The sequence below is a fragment of the Trachypithecus francoisi genome, unplaced genomic scaffold (genome assembly GCF_009764315.1).
Source record: "Trachypithecus francoisi isolate TF-2019V2 unplaced genomic scaffold, Tfra_2.0 Lachesis_group11, whole genome shotgun sequence".
Taxonomy (NCBI): domain Eukaryota; kingdom Metazoa; phylum Chordata; class Mammalia; order Primates; family Cercopithecidae; genus Trachypithecus; species Trachypithecus francoisi.
Window position 1 is genome coordinate 64,444,167 of NW_022681456.1, and position 23,485 is coordinate 64,467,651.

The 23,485-nt window shown below is 38.1% G+C and overlaps 1 protein-coding gene across 6 annotated transcripts in view; it reads right to left on the bottom strand.

The window, feature by feature from the left end:
• The window catches only part of FRS2 (fibroblast growth factor receptor substrate 2), a 111,408-nt gene that overhangs the window by 48,546 nt on the left and 39,377 nt on the right, over window positions 1–23,485 (bottom strand). For 5 of the 6 annotated variants that reach the window (XM_033221306.1, XM_033221309.1, XM_033221308.1 and 2 more), the window contains exons 2-3: window positions 1,615–1,710; window positions 531–573 (exon numbers count right to left, since the gene is read on the bottom strand). The gene's annotated coding sequence lies outside the window, so the exon portion shown is untranslated. Of the gene's footprint in view, window positions 1–530; window positions 574–1,614; window positions 1,711–19,244; window positions 19,265–23,485 lie in introns of those variants that run through there. The other variant, XM_033221310.1, reaches the window with a different exon arrangement.

Here is a 23,485-nt window from a genome sequence, read left to right on the forward strand (position 1 = left end):
ATAACAGAGGTAGACCAAATCCATATTATAAATGTTCCTTTGACTGTGGCCTACAGTATTCATTGCTTATATTTTTGTCTGTATATGCACATTTTTTAAACTTCTCAGGCTATGAGGTTCTTCCTGGTTAGAAAGCACTTCTTTCAAGTTAAGACTATCCTAGTAATTACACCTTTATACAGGAAAGTATCAGCTGGGTGGCAGCATAAGATTAGTAAAAGAACCTAAAGCCAATCCTAATACTGGTTTCCTCATTTGTAAAATGAGAATACTATCTATTCTATTTATGAAGTGTGGTAACATATCAAAGTAAGAATAATAAAATTACTATGCCATACAAAAGACTCAAAATTAAAGAAATTGGAGAAAGGGACTAAAATTCTGACACAGTAAAACAGTAGCTAATAAATTAGTGAGAATTCTATGATAAAGAAAAGGTATCAATACATGGAAGCAAATTTTTAAAAATCAAGAGCAATTAAGCCTTACTCAACTATATTGATTTTATTACTATATTTACAATTTCTTACCTTGTGGAATTCTCTTCTGAGAAAAACAGATACAATTTTGTTCCTAAAAAAATTTCAGGTAGAAAGTTGAAATGTTAGTTTCAAGACGTCTATTAAAAATGAAAACTTACAAAATGCTAACATAGTACATTCAGAATATTATGCTATGACATTTGATATTATGAAAGCCTGAGAGACAGTTGGTCTCTAATAACAAAAGTATGTGTTATTAAAAAAACATAAAATTTATTACTTTTATTACAAAAATACTTATTCTATTTGCTAAATATCAAGTCATTTTGCTAGGTACCTGATGATATGTGGCAATTTTTATATTCTAAAACAGCTGTTAAGTCAAATACGCTTTCCTCTTTCTAAGACCTGATGTTCTGAAGGGTACTTTTTTTTTTTTTAGGTGTAATTCACATAAGGTAAAAAGCATTTCTTTGAACAGTGTTTTTTTTAACATATTCACAAAGTTTTGTAACCATGACCACATCATCTAATTCCAGAATACTTTCACCACTCCAATAAGAAACCCCATACTGAAGGGTATATTTTTAATCCTAGGAAGAAACATACTAAATAAATTTAATTTTTAAAAATATGCAAGAAGCATAACGATCAAAATTATGTTGTAAGATACACCACAGACATACACTTCTTAGAGCTGTATGGTAGAATCTGTACTACAAAGTAAAACCAAAAATACAAGGTAACTTTAATGTCTACCTTTTTTTTTTTTTTCTTTTTTTGAGACAGAGTCTCACTCTGTTGCCCAGGCCGGAGTGCAGTGGCACAGTCTCAGCTCACTGCATCCTCCACCTCCATTCTCGTGCCTCAGCCTCCTAAGTAGCTGAAATTACAGGCACGTGCCAATATCCCTGGCTAATTTTTATATTTTTAGTAGAGACAGGGTTTCATCAGGTAGGCCAGGCTGGTCTTGAATTCCTGACCTCAGGCGATCCACCTGCCTCAGCCTCCCAAAGTGTTGGGATTACAGGTATGAGCAAGCATGCCCAGCCTGTCTACCATATTTTTTAATTAAACGATTTTCAAAGTAGATAATTATAAAGTTAAAAAAAAAAGATTTGGCCACACTTACCAAGCTGGTTGACACGCCACAGCTGCATCTTACTTTATGACAAATGGACTGTTTCATCACTTTTGCATCTGGGCATCTACTCCTTAATGGTCATTTCTGAAATATAGGTTAAGTTATTAAGAATGCTACTCTTGAATATATTATAACAAAACTCTTTAAGGACAATTATCTAAATTGTAGTGACTAGAAAGAACTTTCAAAGCATTTTTTTCCCCTTTGAGATAGGGTCTCATTCTGTTGCTCAGGCTGAAGTGCAGAGGCACCATCACGCCTCACTGCAGCCTCAATCTCCTGGGCTCAGGCGATCCTCCCACCTCAACCTTCTGAGTAGCTGGGACCACAGGTGCATGCCACATGCCCAGCCAATTTTTTAAATTATTATTTGCAGAGACAGGGTCTCACTACATTGCCCAGGCTAGTCTTGAACTCCTGCACTCAAGCAATCCTCCTGCCTCAGCCTCCCAAAGTGCTGGGATTACAGGTGTGAGCCACCATGCCCAGCCTCAAAGCACTTATTGAGCAACCTTCTCATAAAAAACATTATTAACAGGGCTGAGACTGGGGGGCGGGGGGTGATAGAAAACTGGCTATTTGTCCCACAGGACCAGAACTCTTCAATCCTCCATTCCTGTCACCCAGTAGGACCTTGCAACTCCTAAGTGCCATTTACAGACTGGAAAAAAAAAAAAAAAAAAAAAGAAATATATGGTAGCCCTAATATAGTACATTCTGAACACAACAAATTGCTTATTTATTATAAACAATTATTATCATTAATTGTTATAAGTGATTATTATTTTTATTGTCAACTTTCCCCTATAACTAGAACGTAAACCACAGAAGGGGTTTTTCTTGGTTTTATTTACTGTTTTTTTTTTTTTTCTTTTGATACAGAGTCTCACTCTGTTGCTCAAGCTGGAGTGCAGTGACGAGATCGCAGCTCACTGCAACCTCCGCCTCCCAGGTTCAAGCAATCCAACCGCCTGCCAAGCAGTTGGGACTACAGGCACACTCCACCACGTCTGGCTAATTTTTGTATTTTTAGTAGAGACAGGGATTCACCATGTTGGCCAGGCTGGTCTTGAACTCCTGACCTCAGGTGATCTGCCTGCCTCGGCCTCCCAAAGTGCTGGAATTATAGGCGTGAGCTGCCACACCCAGCCTACTGGTATTTTTCAAGCACCTAAAACAATGAATTCCATGCTATAAGCATTCATAAGGATTTACTGAAATGATTAATAAACTGATGAATTTTTTAAACTTAAATTGATGAAATATTTAACTTTCCAGTACTATTTATTTATTTATTTACTTATTTTTGAGACAGGGTCTCGCTCTGTTGCCTAGGCTGGCGTGTGGTGACGCAATCTTGGCTCATTGCAACCTCCGCCTCCTGGGTTCAAGCAATTCTCCTGTCTTAGCCTCCCAGGTAGATGGGATTACAGGCACATGCCACCACGTCTGGCTAATTTTTGTATCTTTAGTAGAGATGAGGTTTCACCTTGCTGACCAGGCTGGTCTCGAACTTCTGGCTTCAAGTGATCCACCTGCCTCTGCTTCCCTAAGTGCTGGGATTACAGGCATGAGCCACCATGCCCAGCTTACCTTCTAGTATTTTAAAATGTCACTACCCATGTAGTGTTCATCCTAGGAGCTCCAGTTTCAAAAGATATTCATATTATTATCACTTCCACTCTTAGTACCATGGTCCAAGTCACAATATTTTGCATACACATTAGTATAATAGTTCCCTGTCTGATCTCCCAGCCTCTCTCTTGCCCACCTCAACAAGTCAGTGAGATTAGCCATTTTCAAAAGAAAGTCAGATCACGTCATTCTTCTAATCAAATCCTCCAATTGAATCCAGCTCAGTAGTCTAAAAGTCAAAGTCCTTACAAAGGCCCATAAAGACCACGATCTGCTATCCCCCACCCCATCTCTCTGACCTCATCTACCACTCTCTCCCTTATTCACCCCATTCAAGCCATACCAGCCTCTTTCCTTTCCTTAAACTTATCAAGCATCTTCTCACTTCAGGGTCTCAGGACTTTTCTTCCCTCTGCCAGTAACAACAAATCTCTCTCTCTCTCTCTCTCTCTCTCTCTCTCTCTCTCTCTCTCATCAAAGAAATCTACCCCAGTGTCCCGGGCAAGCCCAAAATAGCTGTCTTAGTTTTCCTTATCTGGCAAAGAATTTGTAAGGAATAGTAAATTATAAATTTGGGAGATGGTAATCTTCAAACATAACATCATCGATTTTTAGATCTTTCTCTGTGTCTAAACATCTGTAGAACTACACTGTTCCTTTTAAAAGATTCTTACGTTCCTGACTTCAAAGAAATAATGAAGATGTATCTATCACAGTGTGGTGTTTTTCAACGGTTGTTTTGTTTTTAAATCATCTGTACCATAACTCTAGAATACAGTGGTAGAAGATTTGAATTAAAAGAGTCCCATCAAAAACCAGAAACCAGCAAAATAAATGGCATTCCCTTTTCTCCCACTTCGTTAGGGATTTCTGTTTGGGATTACATTATAAGGTTCCAAGTAATCTCAGGAAGTTTAACTGCTTCAAATTTGTCTGTTACCTGTAGGTATCAAGACCACCAGGAAAGAATCAAAAGAACTCACTAACTCGTAACATGACTAAACTAGCTATGACATGTTAGGATGTTTACACTTAATTATTTTTTCTTTAAATAAACAAACTCCCCCTAGACTAAGCCCTCCTCTGCCTTTTAAATATTCTATGGCTGGCAAACTTCAGGGTCTTAAGAGAGATAGCCAGGGGACAGAGAAAACCACAAGTCTGACTCAGTGATCACATTTAACTCAGTGATCACATTAAACAAAGATACAGTTCTGGCAAGAGTTCTCTAGAATTGCTGCAAAACTGACTTATCCACATACCTTTCATCTGAACAATCTATTTTCACTTACTTTAAGGTACATAAAGCATTTGTTATGTGCCTATCAGACCTTAGGTATAAAAATAAACCAAGAGTACAATGAAAACAATTAGCAGGGGTTCCAATAGTTGGATGATGAAATTTAATGTTCAAATCTGCTTTGTTTGGAAAGTTGGAGAGAACCCTTGAATATTTTTGTACCGAAATGCTCCCACTCATTTAGAAATCAGACTTTTAGCAAGTTCAACCACTTGAAAGAAGGTTAGTAATATTAAAAACTTTTATTGAGCAACTTCTATGTGCCATATATATACATTAGTTAATTATCAGAATTTCTCAATCAAAAAAGTTAAAGCACACGGTGGTTACCTAACTTGTCTAAATCAGAGATAGCCTCAGGATTCCAAATCCCAGTTTGTCTTGTTCACTATTATAATCTGTAGTAACCTGGAATACACTTATTAATGACAAATCCCTTATTTGTACCATAGGAATAACAGGTAAATCCAGTCTATTTATTTAAAAAATTTGTTCAAAGCCAGGCATGGTGACTCGCAACAAGAATCTCAGTTACTTGGGAGGCTGAGGCAGGAGGATTCTTTGAGTCCAAGAGTTAGAGTCCAGCCTGGACGATGTACCTAGACCTTGTCTCTTCAAAAAAAGGGAAAAAAAAATCATTTAAAAAAAAACTTTGCTCCATTCTTGCTTCAGACAGGAGGACAAATGAAGAAAGATTCACTGCTATACATTAAGAGTAAACCTGTGGCATTAGGGGATTATTAAGGGCATTAAGGGGTGAATCCAAAGAATGTGCCACGCTTAGGTCTAAAAGAATTGAGTAAATATAAGCTGGCCAGAGCACAGCACAATAATTGGTTTTCAAGTCACTTTTAAATGACTGACTGTTATTCCATACACTTAGAAAAGTCAGGGAAAAAATGTCAGGGTTCGACAGGGTGGCCACACAGGTGTTTATCAAAAGTTTCTGCACTGGCCAGAGGCAGTGGCTTACGCCTGTAATCCCAACAATTTGGGAGGCTGAGGCAGGCGGATCACGAGGTCAGGAGATCGAGACCATCCTGGATAACATGGTGAAACCCTGTCTCTACTAAAAATACAAAAAATTAGCCGGGCATGGTGGCACGCGTCTGTAGTTCCAACTATTCAGAAAAGGCTGAGGCAGGAGAGTGGCTTGAACCTGGGAGGCAGAGGTTGCAGTAAGCCGAGATGCCACCACACTCCAGCCTGGGCGACGGAGACTCTGTCTCAAAAAAAAAAGTTTCTACACTTTTCTGAGCATCTGAAATATTTTTCTCTCTCATCTATATCTACACACACACACACACACGTATCTGTTAAATTATCTTTAAAGTAATTTTTAGAATTTATAATAAAATTATTACTTTTATTAATTTTCCTAATTTTCTTTTTCTGAAAAATCCTCTCATATGGAACACATTCTTGACATTATCAGATAACACCAATTGGCTTTAGTTCTTCATACTCAATAGAATCTGATTTTATAAGTGTCATTAATGAGAAAATATTGCGTAGGAATATTTTCTTTCTGAATCGTAAGCGTAATTGGTTATTATTAGATTCAACTACTGCCTATCACACAGGAGAAGCAATATACCCACTGTATTTAAAACTGAAAATCAAGGTAACTCCTTATCAGGACACATTACCCAGGAAATGTAGCGTATTTATACTAAGGTCCTAAGTTATTTGGAAAAAGTGAAAATTACTTAGAACTATCCATTAAAAAACATGCCATGTAAACATCAATGCAACTTACTGATTTACACAGAGAAACAGATTGATCAATTTAAAGTTTCCCAAAGGATGGGCCAGGCGCCATGGCTCACACCTGTAATCCCACCACTTTGGGAGGCTGAGGTCAGCAGATCACCTGAGGTCAGGAGTTGGAGACCAGCTGACAAACATGGTGAAACCCCATCTCTACTAAAACTACAAAATTAGCCAGGTGTGGTGGTGCATGCCTGTAATCCTAGCTACTTGGGAGGCTGAGGCAGGAGAATCGCTTGAACCCAGAGGGTGGAAGTTGCAGTGAGTCGGGATTACACCACTGCACTCTAGACTGAGCAACAAGAGCGAAACTCCATCTCAAAAAATAAAATTAAAATCAAAATAAATAAAGTTTCCCAAAGGACTAAATACATATGCTAGTCTTCTAAATCTTTGTGATCTGGGGATTATCAGCAAAAAACAACATTCTTTTAAAAAAACACATACCACTTAGTTGAGTTTATGGTGTTAAAAAAAAAATCTCCCTCACAGTCTCCATTGCACTGATGGTTAATAAAGATGAAGTAGAGGAAAGAGATGACATGCGTTTTCAAGATACCAATTATAAACAATACAACTTTATTTTTTTAAGCCTTGGGATTTTAGTGTTCCTTTCTCAGTAACAAAGACTTTGTGCGCAGACCTAGAATTAGGAACATACAAAGATAATGGGATGGTCTGTATGGTTTTGAAATCTATGTTGGGGGTTATCACCTGTGGCATTTGCTTGTTTTGTTTTGTATTTTAAGGAAATACAGATCACAGAGCATACACATATGTATTGTTTCTTGAAACTTTATCATATACACACAGTCTCTCTATAGTCAGTGTTTGTCTCATCTTTATCTCCTTTCCTTCCTTCCTCTTGAATACTCACACATAGTATGAATAATGCATATTTAAATACTTGTGGCTTGTATAAAAACATGCTACACACATTCTAGGCCATGACACAAAATGCATTTTTTTAAGTAAAAAACAATATGATATCTTAACATTGCGATTCGATTTAGAGCATCAAGGTAAAAACTTCCAGAGTGGAGGACTCTCCAAGATGGCTGACTACATGAAGCCAGGAGAAACTCCCACCAAGGGACCGGGATATCAGGAAGACTCATGCACTCCTAGCAAACCTTCAGAGGGACGGCATTAAGACCAGAAGGAAGAAAGATACAGAGCATAGGTGAAGAGGGAGGAAGCTGAGAACCCTACACAGGGCTACCAGGCACCAGGACTAGTTCCTGGTCCCCACTGATTCCTGCAGAAGTGGTGAGTTGACAGGCAAGGAGCAACCTGCTCTCACCAGGCAGGATTCACCTCTGGAATCCCAGCAGGAAGAGACGCCTCCACCACCATGGACACTAGAGTTGGTAGGCACTGCTACTCAGAAGTGGTAGCAGCGGAACTCCAGACTGTGCCAAGTCTAGAGGGTTTGGTGCTGGAGTCTCTGTAGTAGAACATGGTCAGGGATGCTCATTCCCCTAGAATTGACATGCTCCCATAGGAGATTTTAGCCCTAGGGGAACTCTCAGATCTGAACTCTGCAGAGCTGGTCTTGTCCACGAAACAGGGCCAGTTTGACCTGAACATGCTTCAGTCAGCTGGCCTCTCCCAGGGTCCCACCCTGGCCACACCTGCACGCAGTGCAACCCCCTACCTGGGGGCTGCATCACAGCTCCTGCACTGGCAGGCCATGCCTGACTGGCAGAGTGCTCTAGCAGAGCTGCCCCACAGACACATACCAGGCTGCCTGTGCCCTCCCCCAACTGTGGCCTCCCCTGTGCTGCTTCGCCTACAAGCACTAGCCCACAGCAACCCCTCACATCATTTTGCCAGCATGTGTGTGCCAGTAGGAATCTTGCCTTCCCTTCCCAGCCAGGGCATCTGCACCCTGCCATGCCTCTGCTGCCAACATGAGTGCACCCCTACTCCCTATTCCCCACCATACCACCACTGTCACAGGAGCACTGGCAGCAATGAGACCACCAGCCCCTGCCGCCGACACTGCTGCCTGCCCAAAACCAAGCATGGAGAACAGCAGGCTACCCCATCAGTGCCCCATCTCATTACTTGCAGGGACCCCCTGCCCTCCTCTAGCCATGATGCCGCCCGGCTGCTGCAAATGCCTGCATGGAGGCTCGCACCCTGGCACTGGCTAGCACCCTGCCACAGCCCACATGTCCACACTGCCATTGCTGTTGGCACGTGCAAACGAGTGCAAGGACCAAGCCTGCTGCTACCACCCTATGAAGTGCTTTGGCTGGCACTCGCCCATTGGAGTGTGGTGACCAGAGTTACTGGAGCACTGGAATTTAATATCTGGCCAAACCAAGCTTCATAAATGAAGGAGAAATAAGATCCTTTTCAGACAAACAAATGCTGAAGGAATTTGTTACCACCAGACCTGCTTTACAAGAGCTGCTGAAAGAAGTACTAAATATGGAAAGACCCTTACCAGTCACTACAAAAACAAACTGAAGTACATAGACCAGTGACACTACACAGCAACCATACAAACAAGTCAGCATAACAAGTTAACATCATGATGACAGGATCAAACTCACACTATCAATACTAACCTGCAATGTTAATAGGCTAATTACTCCAATTAAAAGGCTCAGAGTGGCAAACTGGATAAAGCAGCAAGACTCAATGGTATGCTGTCCTCAAGAGACCCATCTCACATGCAGTGACACCCATGGACTCAAAATAAAGGAGTGGAGACAAATCTATCAGGGAAATGGAAAACAGAAAAAGCAGGGGTTGCAATCCTAATTTCAGACAAAACAAACCTTAAACCAACAAAGATCAAAAAAGACAAGGGCATTATATAATGGTAAAAGGTTCAATTCAACAAGAATACCTAACTATCCTAAATACATATACACCCAAAACAGGAGCACCCAGATTCATAAAGCAAGTTCTTAAGAGATCTTCAAAAAGACTTGGACTCCCATGCAATAATAAGTATGAAGCTTTAACACTCCACTGACAGTGTTAGACAGATCTTTGAGGAGGAATATTAACAAAGATATTCAGGACCTGAACTCAACACCGGACCAAATGAACCTGATACACATCTACAGAACTCTCCACCCCAAAACAACAGAATATACATCCTTCTTATAGCCACATGGCACATACTCTAAAATCAACTACACAATTGAACATAAACAACCCTCAGCAAATGTGAAAGAACCAAAATCATACCAACCACCTTTTTGCACCACAGCATAATAAAAATAGAACTCAAGACGAAGAAAATTGCTCAAAACCTTAATTACATGGAAATTAACCCACTCCTTAATAACTTTTGGGTAAACAATGAAAATTAAAGCAGAAGTCAAGAAATTATTTGAAACTAATTAGGACAAAGATACAGCCAGAATCTCAGAAACAGCTAAGGCGGCATGAAGAGGGAAATTTATAGCACAAAAGGCTCACATAAAAAAGTCAGAAAGACCTTAAACAACCTAAAATTACAACGAAAAGAACTAGAGAAGCAAGAGCAAACCAACTCCAAAGCTAGCAGAAGACAAGAAATAACCAAAGTCAGAGCTGAACCAAAATAGACTGAGACACAAGAAACCATTCAAAAGATCAACAAACCCAGGAGTTGGTTTTTTGAAAAAAATTAATAGACTGTTAGCTAGACTAATAAAAGAAGAGAAAAGATACAAATAAACACAATGAGAAATGACAAAGACAATGTTACCACTGACCCCACAGATATACAAATAACCATCAGAGACTACTATGAACACCTCCATGCACACAAACTAGAAAATCTAGAAGAAATGAGTAAGAGAAGGGCTGGTACCATCTGTATTGAAATTATTCCAAAAAAACTGAGGAGGAGGGACTCCTCCTTAACTCATTCTATGAGGTGAGCATCATCCTGCTATCAAAACCTGGCAGACACACACACACACAAAAGGAAACTTCAGGCCAATATCCTTGATAAACATAGATGCAAAAATCCTCAACAAAATACTAGCAAGCCAAATCCAGCAGCACACCAAAAAGTGAATCCACTACAGTCAAGTAGGCTTTATCTCTGGGATGCAAGTTTGGTTCAACATACATAAATTAATAAATGTGATTCATCATGTAAACAGAACTAAAGACAAAAACCACATGATCAATTCAATAGATGCAGAAAAGGCTCTCAATAAAATTCAACACCCTTCACATTAAAAACTCTCAACAAACTAGGTACTGAAGGAACATACTTCAAAATAGTAAGAGCTATCTATGACAAACCCACAGCCAACATCATACTGAATGGGCAAAAGCTGGAAGCATTCCTCTTAAAAACCAGCACAAAATAAGGATGCCCTCTGTCACCACTTCTATTCAACATAGTATTGGGGCCGGGCGCGGTGGCTCAAGCCTGTAATTCCAGCACTTTGGGAGGCCGAGACGGGCAGATCACGAGGTCAGGAGATCGAGTCCATCCTGGCTAACACGGTGAAACCCCGTCTCTACTAAAAAATACAAAAAACTAGCCGGGCGAGGTGGCGGGCGCCTGTAGTCCCAGCTACGTGGGAGGCTGAGGCAGGAGAATGGCGTGAACCCAGGAGGCGGAGCTTGCAGTGAGCTGAGATCGGGCCACTGCACTCCAGCCTGGGCGGCAGAGCGAGACTCCGTCTCAAAAAAAAAAAAAAAAAAAACATAGTATTGGAAGTCCTGGCCAGAGCAATGGGCAAGAGAAAGAAATAAAGAGCATTCAAATAGGAGGTGAGGAAGTCAAACTATCCTTGTTTGTAGACAACATGATTCTATATCTAGAAAAGTCTACAGTCTCAGCCCAAAAGCTCCTAGATCTGATAAACAACTTCAGCAGTTTCAGGATACAAAATAGCTGTACTAAAATCACTAGCATTCCTATACACCAACAACAGCCATGCTAAGAGCCAAATCAGGAACACAATCCTATTCACAATTGCCGCCAAAAAAAAAAAGAAAAAAGAAAAAAAAAAAAAACCTAGGAATACAGCTAACCAGGAGGGTAAAAGAGCTCTACAACAAGAATTACAAAATACTGCTCAAAGAAATCAGAGATGACACAAACAAATGGGAAAACATTCCATGCTCATGGATAGGAGGAATCAATATCGTTAAAATGGCCACACTGCCCAAAGCAATTTATAAACTACCAATGACATTCTTTACGGAACTAGAAAAAAGTTTTTTTAATTCATACGGAACCACTACCACAAAAAAAGCCCAAATATCCAATGTGTCCTAAGAAAAAAGAACAAAACAGGAGCCATCATGCTACCTGACTTTAAATTACACCATAGGGCTACAGTAACCCAAACAGCATGGTACTGGTACAAAAACCGGCATACATGTATGACCAATGGAACAGAAGAGAAAGCAAAAAAATATGGCCGCACAACTGCAACCATCTGCTCTTCAACAAACTTGACAAAAATAAACAGTAGGAAAAGGACTCCCTAATCAACAAATGGTGCTGGGATAACTGGATAGCCATACGCAGAAGACTGAAACTGGATTCCTTTCCAACACTATCTACAAAAATCAACTCACGAGGGATTACAGATTTAAATGTAAAACCCCAAACTATAAAAACCCCGGAAGACAACCTAGGTAATACCACTCTGGACATAGGAACTGGCAAAGATTTCATGATGAAGATGCCAAAAGCAACTGCAACAAAAGTAAAAATTGACATACGGGATCTAATTACATTAAAGGGCTTCTGCCCAGCAAACAAACAAACAAACAAAAATAAAATACCTAACAATAGAGGAAAAGAGACAACCTACAGAATGAGAGAAAATATTTGCAAACTATGCATCTGACAAAGCTGTGATATCCAGCATCTATAAGGAACTTAAACAAATTTTCAAGAGAAAAACAACCCCATTAAAAAGTGGGCAAAGGACACAAACACATTTCAAAAGAAGAAATAAATGTGGCCAACAAGCATATGAAAAAAAGCTCATTATCACTCATCACTAGAAAAATGCAAATCAAAACCACAATAAGATACCATCTCACACCAGTCAGAATGACTATTATTAAGAAGTCAAGAAATAACGTGCTGGCAAGGTTACAGAAAAAAGGGAATGCTTCTATACAGTTGGTGGGAGTGTAAATTAGTTCAACCATTGTGGAAAGCAGTGTGGTGATTCCTCAAAGAGCTAAAAACAGAACTACCATTCAATCCAGCAATCCCATTACCGGGTATACACCCAAAGGAATATAAATCGTTCTGTCATAAAGACATATGCACATATATGATCACTGCAACACTATTCACAATAGCAAAGACATGGAATCAACCCAAATGCCCTTTAATGGTAGACTGGATAATGAAAATGTGGTACATATACAACATGGAATACTAAGCTGTCATAACAAAGAACAAGATCATGTCCTTTGCAGCAACAAAAGGTAGAGCTGGAGGCCATTATCCTAAGCAAACTAACACAGGAACAGAAAAGCAAATACCCCATGTTCTCGCTTATAAGTGAGAGCTAAATGATGAGTACACATGGACACAAAGAGGGAAACAACAGACACTGTGGCCTACCAGAAGGTGGAGGGTGGGAGGAGGGAGAGGAGCAGAAAAAAATAACTATTGGGTACTAGGTTTAGTACTTGCATGATGAAATCATCTGTACAACAAACCCCATGACACAAGTTTACCAATATAACAAACTTGCACATGTATCCCTGAACTTAAAAGTTAAAAAAAAAAAAAAAATTTTCAGAGTTTTCTTCTATGTCTTCAACATTACGCATAAGAGATGCATACAAATGTAAACGTCATCAGAGTCTGTGACTTTATTGTTTTTCATGAATTTTAATGCAATACACAAAACATTTACTACGAAGAGCACCTTGGTATTAAAGCAGGTTTGCCTTTTATACAATCCCAAGGAAGTGACTTACGTGCATACCAAAAGGCCTCAGTATTTGACAGCCTCTTCTTGAAGATGGTCTCTTCATATCTGTGGGTCCCAGAGACTGTCACCCCATCCATTAACTTCCTCAGAAGTGGATGCAATTTGTATAAAACACACCTTGGCCCCTTTATTTTCTAGGCAATAGTCCATAACTTCAAAAACAGAAGTCAATAAAAAAGTCACAACTTTTTTTTTTTTTTGAGACGGAGTTTTGTTCTTGTTGCCAAGACTGGAGTGCAATGGCACGATCTGCCTCCCGGGTTCAAGAGATTCTCCTACCTCAGCCTCCCAAGTAGCTGGGATTACAGGCAAGCACCACCACACCCGGCTACTTTGGTATTTTTAGTAGAGACGTGGTTTCTCCATGTTGGTCAGGCTGGTCTCAAACTCCAGACCTCAGGTGATCTGCCCGCCTCAGCCTCCCAAACTGCTGGGATTACAGGCATGAGACACCGCGCTTGGCCTACAATTTTTTTTTTTTTTTTTTTTTAAAGACAGGGTTTTACTTCGTCAACTAGGCTGGAGTTACAACATATTTTTAGAGTAGGGGGAAATACCTGTGAAATCATTTTATATTTTATAGGTAAAGAAAATGAAGCACCTTATGAGCAAGGAAAGAAGTCAAGTTCACAACATAAATGTTTTTCCCCCCAGAATTACACATTCCAACAAATCTATAGGACATTTTAGCTTAATACATGTCTAACATACATGTATTATATATGAATCAGAACTGACAGCAATGCTGAAGAATTTAAATAAAAGCATGAATTCTGAGTTAAAGGAAATTACAAATGGCCTATGTGCCCTTTAGGAATGGCAGAATTCCAATAAGAAATCTGTTTCCTTGGTGTGGCTCTTTAGGACAGTCTAGGCTCAGTGGATCACTGCTCTGGCCTCACACACCATTTCTTATCTAGATTATTAGATTCACCACTGGCAAATGCCCCTACAGATTAAAAAAAAAAAAAGTACAGGTTGAGTATCCCTTATCCAAAATGCTTGAAACCAGAAGCGTTTCGAATTTCAGATCTTTTTCCGATTTTGGAATATTTGCATATACATAAAGAGATATCTCAGGAATGAGATCCAAGTCTAAACATGAAATTCATTTACATTTCATATATACCTTATACACATAACCTGAAGGTAATTTTATACAACATTTTAAATAACTTTGCACATGAAACAAAGTTTGTATACATTGAACCATCAGAAAGCAAAGGTGTTGCTATCTCAGCCATCCATGTGGACAATCTATGGTTGTTTAGTACTATCATCATTCTGCACACAGAAAAGGTAACTACAGCTGTGAGGGCTGGGAGAGTCTTTTTTTCTTTGTGGAGGATGAATAAGCTGTGTGTTGTGTGCCTGTGTTTTCACTGGAGCCCATGACATGAGGTCAGATGTGAAATTTTCACTGTAGTATCATGTTGGTGCGCAAAAAGCTTTGAATTTTGGAGCATTTCAAATTTTAAATTTTTGGATTAGGGATGCTAAGCCTATATATGCCAACACTGTTTTCAAAAATGGACTACCACTCATTTGAAAACTGACTCACTAAAAAGTTTCTATAAGAAGCATAAATCTTAAAGTGGCAGAATAGAAGAATTATACATCAATTGCTTTTATGAAAAAATCCATTTTATACAGCTAGTACTGGATTAAAACAAAACAAATTATAAAGAAATAACAGTTCTCACATTAAAAGTTATATGCTAGGAAAGATCAGATGGAGATAAGGACAAAAAGTATAGTATACTCAATGTTGACAATTTAATATTTAAACAGAACACAAATCACTTTTAATTTCATGGATTTTAACCTTACATCAAGCACATCTCCAGCCCACATTCAGACTGTCTACAAAAGCATGTGTGTGGAAGGGCATTTAATCTACCCACTTTTACAAAAATATAGCTGCCCATTTAGTCCTAAAGGCACAAGTGAATAAAATAACATTATTATGAAGTACTGTTTTGGAAGTATAGAAAAATCTGTAGGACAGACTTGTACTAAAGTAATAATTAACAAGAGATGTGGTTTACGAATAAATACTCCAGTTTAATTGACATCATAGAAACTATGGGAGTTTGTCTTTACGATTTCCTCTTGCCCAAACCAAGTTGGGTATTTCCCGGGTTAAGTAACAGTTCTTGTTTATTTCTCCTAGATATCACACCTTTTGTGTGTGCGTGTGTGTGGGGGGGTCAAACTAAAAATACATAAACCAATATAAAATGTAAACTGGTAGAGAGGCTTAAGATTTACTGTTTACTCTAGGGAAAGCACAGATTCAAACTTTTTTTTTAAAAAAAAAGACAGACCTCAATGACTTTCCTGATATAGAAAGGGAAACAGTTGCTTTTCAACCTACCATTAGAGTGAACAAAAGATTAAAAATGTTGCTTTCAGGGTGATGTGTGTGCATCCCCTCTCTTCCATTATGTATTTGTCTTTGTTTCTCCCTCTAAGGGGTGGGTGTGGGTGTGTGTATGTGTGTGAGAGACAGAGAGAGCGAGGGATGTTTCTCCCTTCCTCCCTCAGTCTCAGTCACTCTATATTCCCTCTCCTTTCGTGTCAGCCTGTCTCTTACACTCAGTAACTCATTTCTAAGCACTGATATTCAGAAACAAAGCATTTTATCAGATTGTAGTCTGAGGCAAAGTGAATTACAAAAATAGTCACAAAGTGAGAAAAAAATCAGAAATTATTTAATCATCAGTTGAAAATAGAAAAAATCAAAGCCACAAACTTTCAGCTTTCCTTAAACTACCTAAACACATAAACGTCATACACAAAATCTTAATAAACATAGTAGGTTCAATCTAATAGATTTATTTACAGAATAAATACATCATTGAGCTAAATACATCAGGACAGAAAAAAAAACATTAAAAGTTAATTTAATTAAGTAGTTAGCACTGGCTTTGGAGTCATAGCTCTGAATTTATATCCCAACACTGCTACAACTAACTGTACAATCTTGGGCAGGTTACTTGCTCTTGGTCTATCTCTTAATTTCTAAAATGAAACTAGTAAGTTTGTTGCAAGGATGACACAGATAATTCTTGTAAAACATTTAGCATGGTGGCACATATTGAGGGCTTCACATTCTATCTGAAACACCAGGTGCTATTATTCTTTTTGTCTGCTTGAACTTCTCCTGCCATATGATTTCAGAAGGTAAAACACTAGTTCCACATCTTGGAGTTCTTGAGAACTCCACCTATCTTTTTTTGTTTTTTTGTTTGTTTGTTTGAGATGGAGTCCCACTCTGTTGCCCAGGCTGGAGTGCAGTGGTGCGATTCTCCTGCCTCATGCTCCTAGGCAGCTGGGATTACAGCCACACGCCAACACGCTTGGCTAATTTTTGTATTTTTAGTAGAGATGGGGTTTCGCCATGTTGGCCAGGCTGGTCTAGAACCCCTGACCTTGGGTGATCCACCCACCTTAGCCTCCCAAAGTGCTGGGATTAAAGGCATGAGCCACTGCGCCTGGCAATCCACCCATCTTATGATTGCAGAAGGTTAAACACTTTCCCACATCTCCCATACATCTAGGATACGTGTTTTGTCAAACACACATGTGCATCCCAGAGTAGCAAACTAGTGGGCAGAAGCAGAGAGCAGAAGGAGCTTGTTCTCACACTAATGGTGGAGCAGTTTCAGCAAGGTCAAGTCTAGGGCAGAGGTGGCAGCATTTAGAGTCATCCAGAGCCAGGTGCTGCTGGGACAGGCTGTGGCGTCCATCCGTCTGTCTCTAGATGGTACTGGCATCCTCATGGGAATTGTGCAATGTGATTTGGGGCATTGTTTCTGGTTGCTTAGCCCTGAATCTGGTTCTCTAACCCTCACAATTTGATAAGCCACTGAGCTCTACTCAATTTCCTTTTAAAACATATTTGAGTTGGTTTTTACTAACCAAAAATTCTGATTGACATCACGCAGGGGCGAAATCTATTCTCACCTGCCTCACCCACACAGAAAAAAAGAAATTTTCCATCTCTTCAAAGGAACTCAAAAAGTATTGTTTGCTTTTAACCAATGGATTTATCCAGGGAAGTCCTGGAATTTTATTTTTATAAATTTTGGATAATTATTTTCTTAATTTAAAAAGTAAGAAATATCTAGGCAGTTTTAGATTTATTTCAAAGGAACACTGTCAAGGAAAAATGGTATCACAAGAAAACAACTCTATCCAAGGAGTAGCTTTCATTGAGGTAACAAATGATTCCACCACGCCTAAAACCAACCTATGTATTCCCACCAGCTTTCTTCCCAGCAGGAGCTTTACACTTGAGGAGCCTCACCCCCAAGGGTCATTTTTAGGTCAAAAAAAATTTTTTTATTATCAGAAAACCATATATATTCCTCTTTTGTTTTAAAAAATAACTCAGTAAAATGTCTAAATAGCAAAACTATTCAATTCTCTGTTAAAATAGTGCACAGTAAGTCAGTGCCTCATTGTCACAGGCTAATGCATTCTCCTCCTCCTCTGCCAGATTTCTCTGCAGGTCTATTTTACAGTTCAGTAATGCTTTTTCCAGTGTTCAGAATGTTACAGCTCAAATCTGTTAATTTTATTACTCATCAGTATAAATGGTGATACAAGGTTTGTAGCGAGGCTAAAGCTTGGGGACTAGTTTCCCTAGTCTCAGTAGCCAGTTACCATATGGGGTTGAAACTATGTTTTAATGAATAAAATATATACATACACACACACACACACACATATATATGTGAATAAAATCAAGCATAGCTTTTTTTTAAAAAAAGGTGATTGTTGACTGCCAACCTAAAAAAAAAAAGTTTAAAAAAGCAAATCTTTTCAGATTAAAATTTAGGAAAAAAGAAAGAAGAATTTGGAAATGTATATTGTTGTTAATGTACATCCAATGTATTAAAAAGTTAAAAAAAAAAAAAAAAACCCAAACTTTTCCAGAGATTTGGGGGGGCAGGGGGTAGAAGTCACAGAATTTCAAGGTTTATGCTCATGCATTAGAGCTACATTACAACTTATAAGTAGCTGAGGCCTTGAGAGTTGAGCAACTTACCCAAGGAACTTATCTTCTGATTCCTAGCTGAATGATGTCATTAAGACATCTTCATTTTGCCAAAGTAAAGGTAACTGAAATAAAGTTAACTGAATACCATATGGCTTGATTCCTGAACTTAAAATACCAAAAAAACACTAAATCCAAAGCAAGTGATTTCAACTGTTTGTATTCTTTTTAACATAAAGTTCTGATTTATGATAATTCATAAATACTCCAGACCTAAAAGTGCAGAAAAGGTCATCAAGGAAAGTAAAAACTTTCTACAGTGTCTATAAGTTCATTTCTAGGTAATGTCCGGGATGTGTTATAAAGTAAAATCATTTTTGCATATATACCAAGGGCTATTTCTTAACCATCAATTACAATATATAAGTTGTTATTTACTACACGCCCTCAGGACATATACCTAAACACCATGAATTTAAGTGTATGCCATTTAACAAAAAAAAAAAAAATTTTTTTTTGGTCACAATCCACCCACCTTATAAAGATACCATAATCCCTTAGGAAAAAGTTCTTCTGCATTTGGTTCTTATACTAAATGTAGTGTGAGCTTTCTATCAAGGGAAAAAAAGGAAAAAGTTCACACAAAATCTAGGTCTTCTTTCTTAAATGAGGCTTGTGCAAGTAAGTCTTATAAACTAGCTATATTTGTATTTTATGAGAAGCCTAGAAGAAGCAGAGCTAAAAAGGTCCTAAGGCTAGCTCTGAATAACTACCCTGTTATAAAGAGTAATTTATGCTATGAAATAACAGTAATAGCCAAAATATTCCCCTCCCCACCAAAAAGAGGTAAGCTAACAGACTCCTATTAAAATAAGGTGCAAGAACACAAAGTACATGAAACCCAAAAGAGAACAGGGAGGGAGGGTGTGTATAAAGAGATAAAAGGTTTACAGCAAGGAAAGCAAACCTAAGACACATGTCCTGCTATTTCTCCTCCTTCAAAGTTGGCAGACACAGGTAACAGGTGACAGCTAGATGGAGTCTGGCAAAGGCTTCAGAAACCTGTTACAAAGCAATGTAGGCTGTCAGATCAAATAGAACACTGTCATCCCTAGCTGAGACTGACTGAACAAAAGCTGCAGAGAAAACTCATTAAGGAGATAAAGAGTATAGAGAAAAACAGTAACAATAACAGCAGCAAATACTTACTGAGATATTTTTTATTTTTAGGTTACATACATTGTAAGGTTACATACATTTACTCCTCAAAACAAATATAACTAGTAACACTGCGCCCATTTTATAGATGGAAGGAAAGAAATGAGATTTACAGAATTTTCAACAACCAACTAGCCAAAGTCATACATATAGTAAGACATGGGGGCCCTAACAAGGATATGAGCAGTTTACCACTCTTGTAATGGATCACAGAATTCGACGACTGACCCAATCCTCTATTCATCCTCATGTAAATCCACCAGTTCCGGTTTTTTTTAAAACAAAACTTTAATTAAATAATATCACGTTTCTAATTGAAACTGTGGGAAATAAAATGAATATACTAAAACTGATATATTTTTATTGCTTTTATAATTAACTTTGATGAACACTTTCTACCTAGACTTCTATATATTTTTATTCCATTTATAAAACATTATCAATGGAATTCTGGGTCAAAGAGTGTGCTTACATTCAGCCGGAACATTTGATTTTATTATTACTGAAATGATGAAGAGATGATGGTCCCTTTAGGAAAACAACTGTGTCTTATTCTCCCTTGTATCCAAAACATCTAGTACATGAGCAAATATTCATTGACTGCTTAATGAATGATGGAGGTTTCCCTTCCCTTAGCACAAAGTCTCTGAGGGGAGAATTAAATACAGCAGGTTCCCAAATGAGAAGACAAATGATGCCAAATATCTAATTTATCGATGGGCTGCATAAAACCCTCCCTAGGGAGAAAAAAGCACAAGTATTGGCACTGCCATTCAAAGTATCTCCTAATGTTTAAGAAGAGTTGGATATCTTATATTTAAAGAATACAGTATTTTAGTAGGTATGTAACACTGAAAGATATCACTGCTCCCAGTTTATCATCTAAATGGCACATTGTCCATGGAGATAATTTCAGAACATTTTCAAAGAGTTTCAAAGGGTTAAATATTTTACATACTGGCTAGATTTTTCATTTTGCATTGATTTTTATTCACGGGTACTAATGTTACTATAGCAGGTATCCCATAAAGATGAAAAACATATTCACTATAAGACAATGTGCAGGGCATTGAGCTAGCACTCTAGATGTACTAATTTAATGTTCACCACATTCCATGCTAGGTATTATTATCTCTATATCACAGGCAAAGAAACAGAAGATAAAAAAACTTGCTTGTTTCTTTGAACCAAGACATTCTGGCCACACCCCTAATCACTACACAGTATTGACTCCAAGTAACAAGCAAAAGCAAATACAGTTTCTGGCACAGCTTTCAGTGGACATTAGTGATAAAGGGTACAATGAGAATATGCTTGCCAGAAAATAGGGTGTTCCATCACTTTGGATGGACTATTTATCTATTTAGTAAATAATTATTTATTATCTATCATGGGCCAAGAACCGTATCAGAATATGTGAGTGTTTTTCAAACCTTGAAAACAGTTTAGGGAAGAAAGAAGCAGATCTTGTAATGTAGATATCTAGCGTACAGAGACAGATGTAATGGAGATAGAATAAAATAGAATTATTCACAAGTGTCAAGACACAGTAGGAGTAATTAACTCTACCTAGGGCACTCAGAGAAGTTGCACAGAAAGGACACAGTTCAATTGCAACTTGAATAACAGACTTTTAAAGTCTCTAGCTATAAGTTTCTCTCTCAAAATTATTCTCCACAGATGGGTCAGGTTATCACTACGAAAAGTGCTACAACAGTAGAAGCACAGAATATGGCTTAGGACAGCTGGCACCACATGAGGCATGCTAGGAAGAGAGAGAAGGGGCTATAGATTGCCACGGATCTGCAGAATCAAACCCCTACCAACACAATAGAAGCCAGTGACAAAGAAGTCCACTTATCACGCTTAATTTTATAGCTAACATGGCTATTAAAACTGCCTTTGTTTGGCATACCTGTAAATTCCTAATAAATTCTTAATAAAAGAAACCTAAATTTAAAAACAATAACAAAGGAATGAGGGCCGGGATGGGAAGGGTGAATCTTTAGTAAAGCATGACTGACTGACTCTTCCTGAGACCTTGCTTTAAAAAGTTAAAGGAGTTTTTAGAAGTATAAAGCCCATAAGGATGAAGAGAATTGGGAAAGACACAACAGCAAATGAGAGTCATCAACAACATTTTGGAAGCTAGAAAAGGAAAACAATAACCTACAAAGACCAAGAAAGTTGAAACCTAAACCTGACAGGGCGAAGCCATCAGGAAGCAAGCTGATAAAGACAGAAAGTAGAATAATGGTTGCCAAGAGCTAGGGAGGGGGAAATGGGGAGTTACTGCTTAATGGGTGCTGAGTCTCATTTGGAGATGATGAAAAAGTTCTGGAGATGAATAGTGGTGATTATTGCACACTAATGTGCTTAATACCATGGAACTGTACACTTTAAAATGGTTGTAACAGTAAATTTTGTTATTATATTTTACCATAATTTAACAAAAAAAGCAGCAGCAAGTTGACTCATGCTGGAAAGATTTAGGTATCATAGGGACAGGGAAGACAAAACACAGGACGGGGCTGGAAACCATATGACTGGCTGAAAATTCTTGTTAAGTGGCCTCCCCCTGAAAACCGATCTTCTCCCTATCCCTGGTAAGAGTCTGGAGATGCACCTCTGGAGAGGGTGAGTAAGAGACCCCAATCTTAGGAACACAAGTCACAACTGAAGCAAGACAAAATGCCTTACTGAAAAAGAGAAGAATTATGCAAAATTCTGCTCAGAATGCAGAAGACTATCTCCCAGCAGAAAATGGAGATGACAGATTAATGTGTCCAACCATATTAAGAGCTGTTTCAGATTTGTTAAATAATTGTAAAAGAATTAATAGTAACAAGAAAAAAAATTTTAAACTGGGATAATTATCGGGGAAACCAAAATATAATTACAGTGAATTTTGTGACTCAGTTGTGAAAAATATTTGCATAGTCTTAATAAACACTAAACTACCCCCAAAATCTGATATCCTATAAAGAGAAGATGAGAAAAAGGAAAGTATGTACAAATGCTTGTGGGCACTAGAGAGATTAAGATAACTAATCATCATCCTTCTTAGATGGAAGTTAGTAGCTACCACCTAAAATGAAAACCCAACAAAAAGCAGAATAACTGACTTAGAAAAATGAAGACAAATATCAGAACAAATAACTAAAAGAACTGAAACGGACCACCTTGTAAAGATTGGTAATTGGAGGTGAAGAGAGATGGGGAACTGCTGTTTTCATAAGCTTTGTAATACAATTTGACTTTTTAAACCACACATGTACAAATATCACTTTAATTTTAAAATAAATACAAATTTAATTTAGAAAGGTAGCCAGAAGATTTTGTTTAAAAGATCTAAAATTGTCTACAGAGTATACATTTTTTTCAACTATCATTATTAATTTCTGTTAATTCTTAGGACTTCCAGTAATAGTGAGGCCAATCATAATAAATGCCTTTCTTATAGTACAATTCATTAACTGATATGTCATTCACTAGAGGAATACTTTGGGAATGTAGCAATTCTAAAGCCTAACTGTTTAAAACCACTCCTTAAATGCCATATTTTCTTTCTTTCTCCCTAAGAATAGATATTTGGATATATTTTATAAAAGCTTACATTATTTGCAACTCTTGGGTCAAATCCAAATTTTGACATTTTGAATGACTAGTATTTGTAAACACCAGTGATAGAGTTGATTTAAGTCTGAACGTCAAATGATACAAATGGACAAACTGAAAGCCTACCTCACATAAAAATACACACAGTAATAAATATGCAAAAGAAAACAGTAAACAATCTTATTATCTTATCTGCAAGAACTGTAGCAACTTTTTTCTTTGAGACAGGGTTTCACTCTTGTTGCCCAGGCTGGAGTGCAATGGCACGATCTCGGCTCACCACAACCTCCGCCTCCCGAGTTCAAGCAATTCTCCTGCCTCAGTCTCCTGAGTAGCTGGGATTACAGGTATATCCCACCACACCTGGCTAAT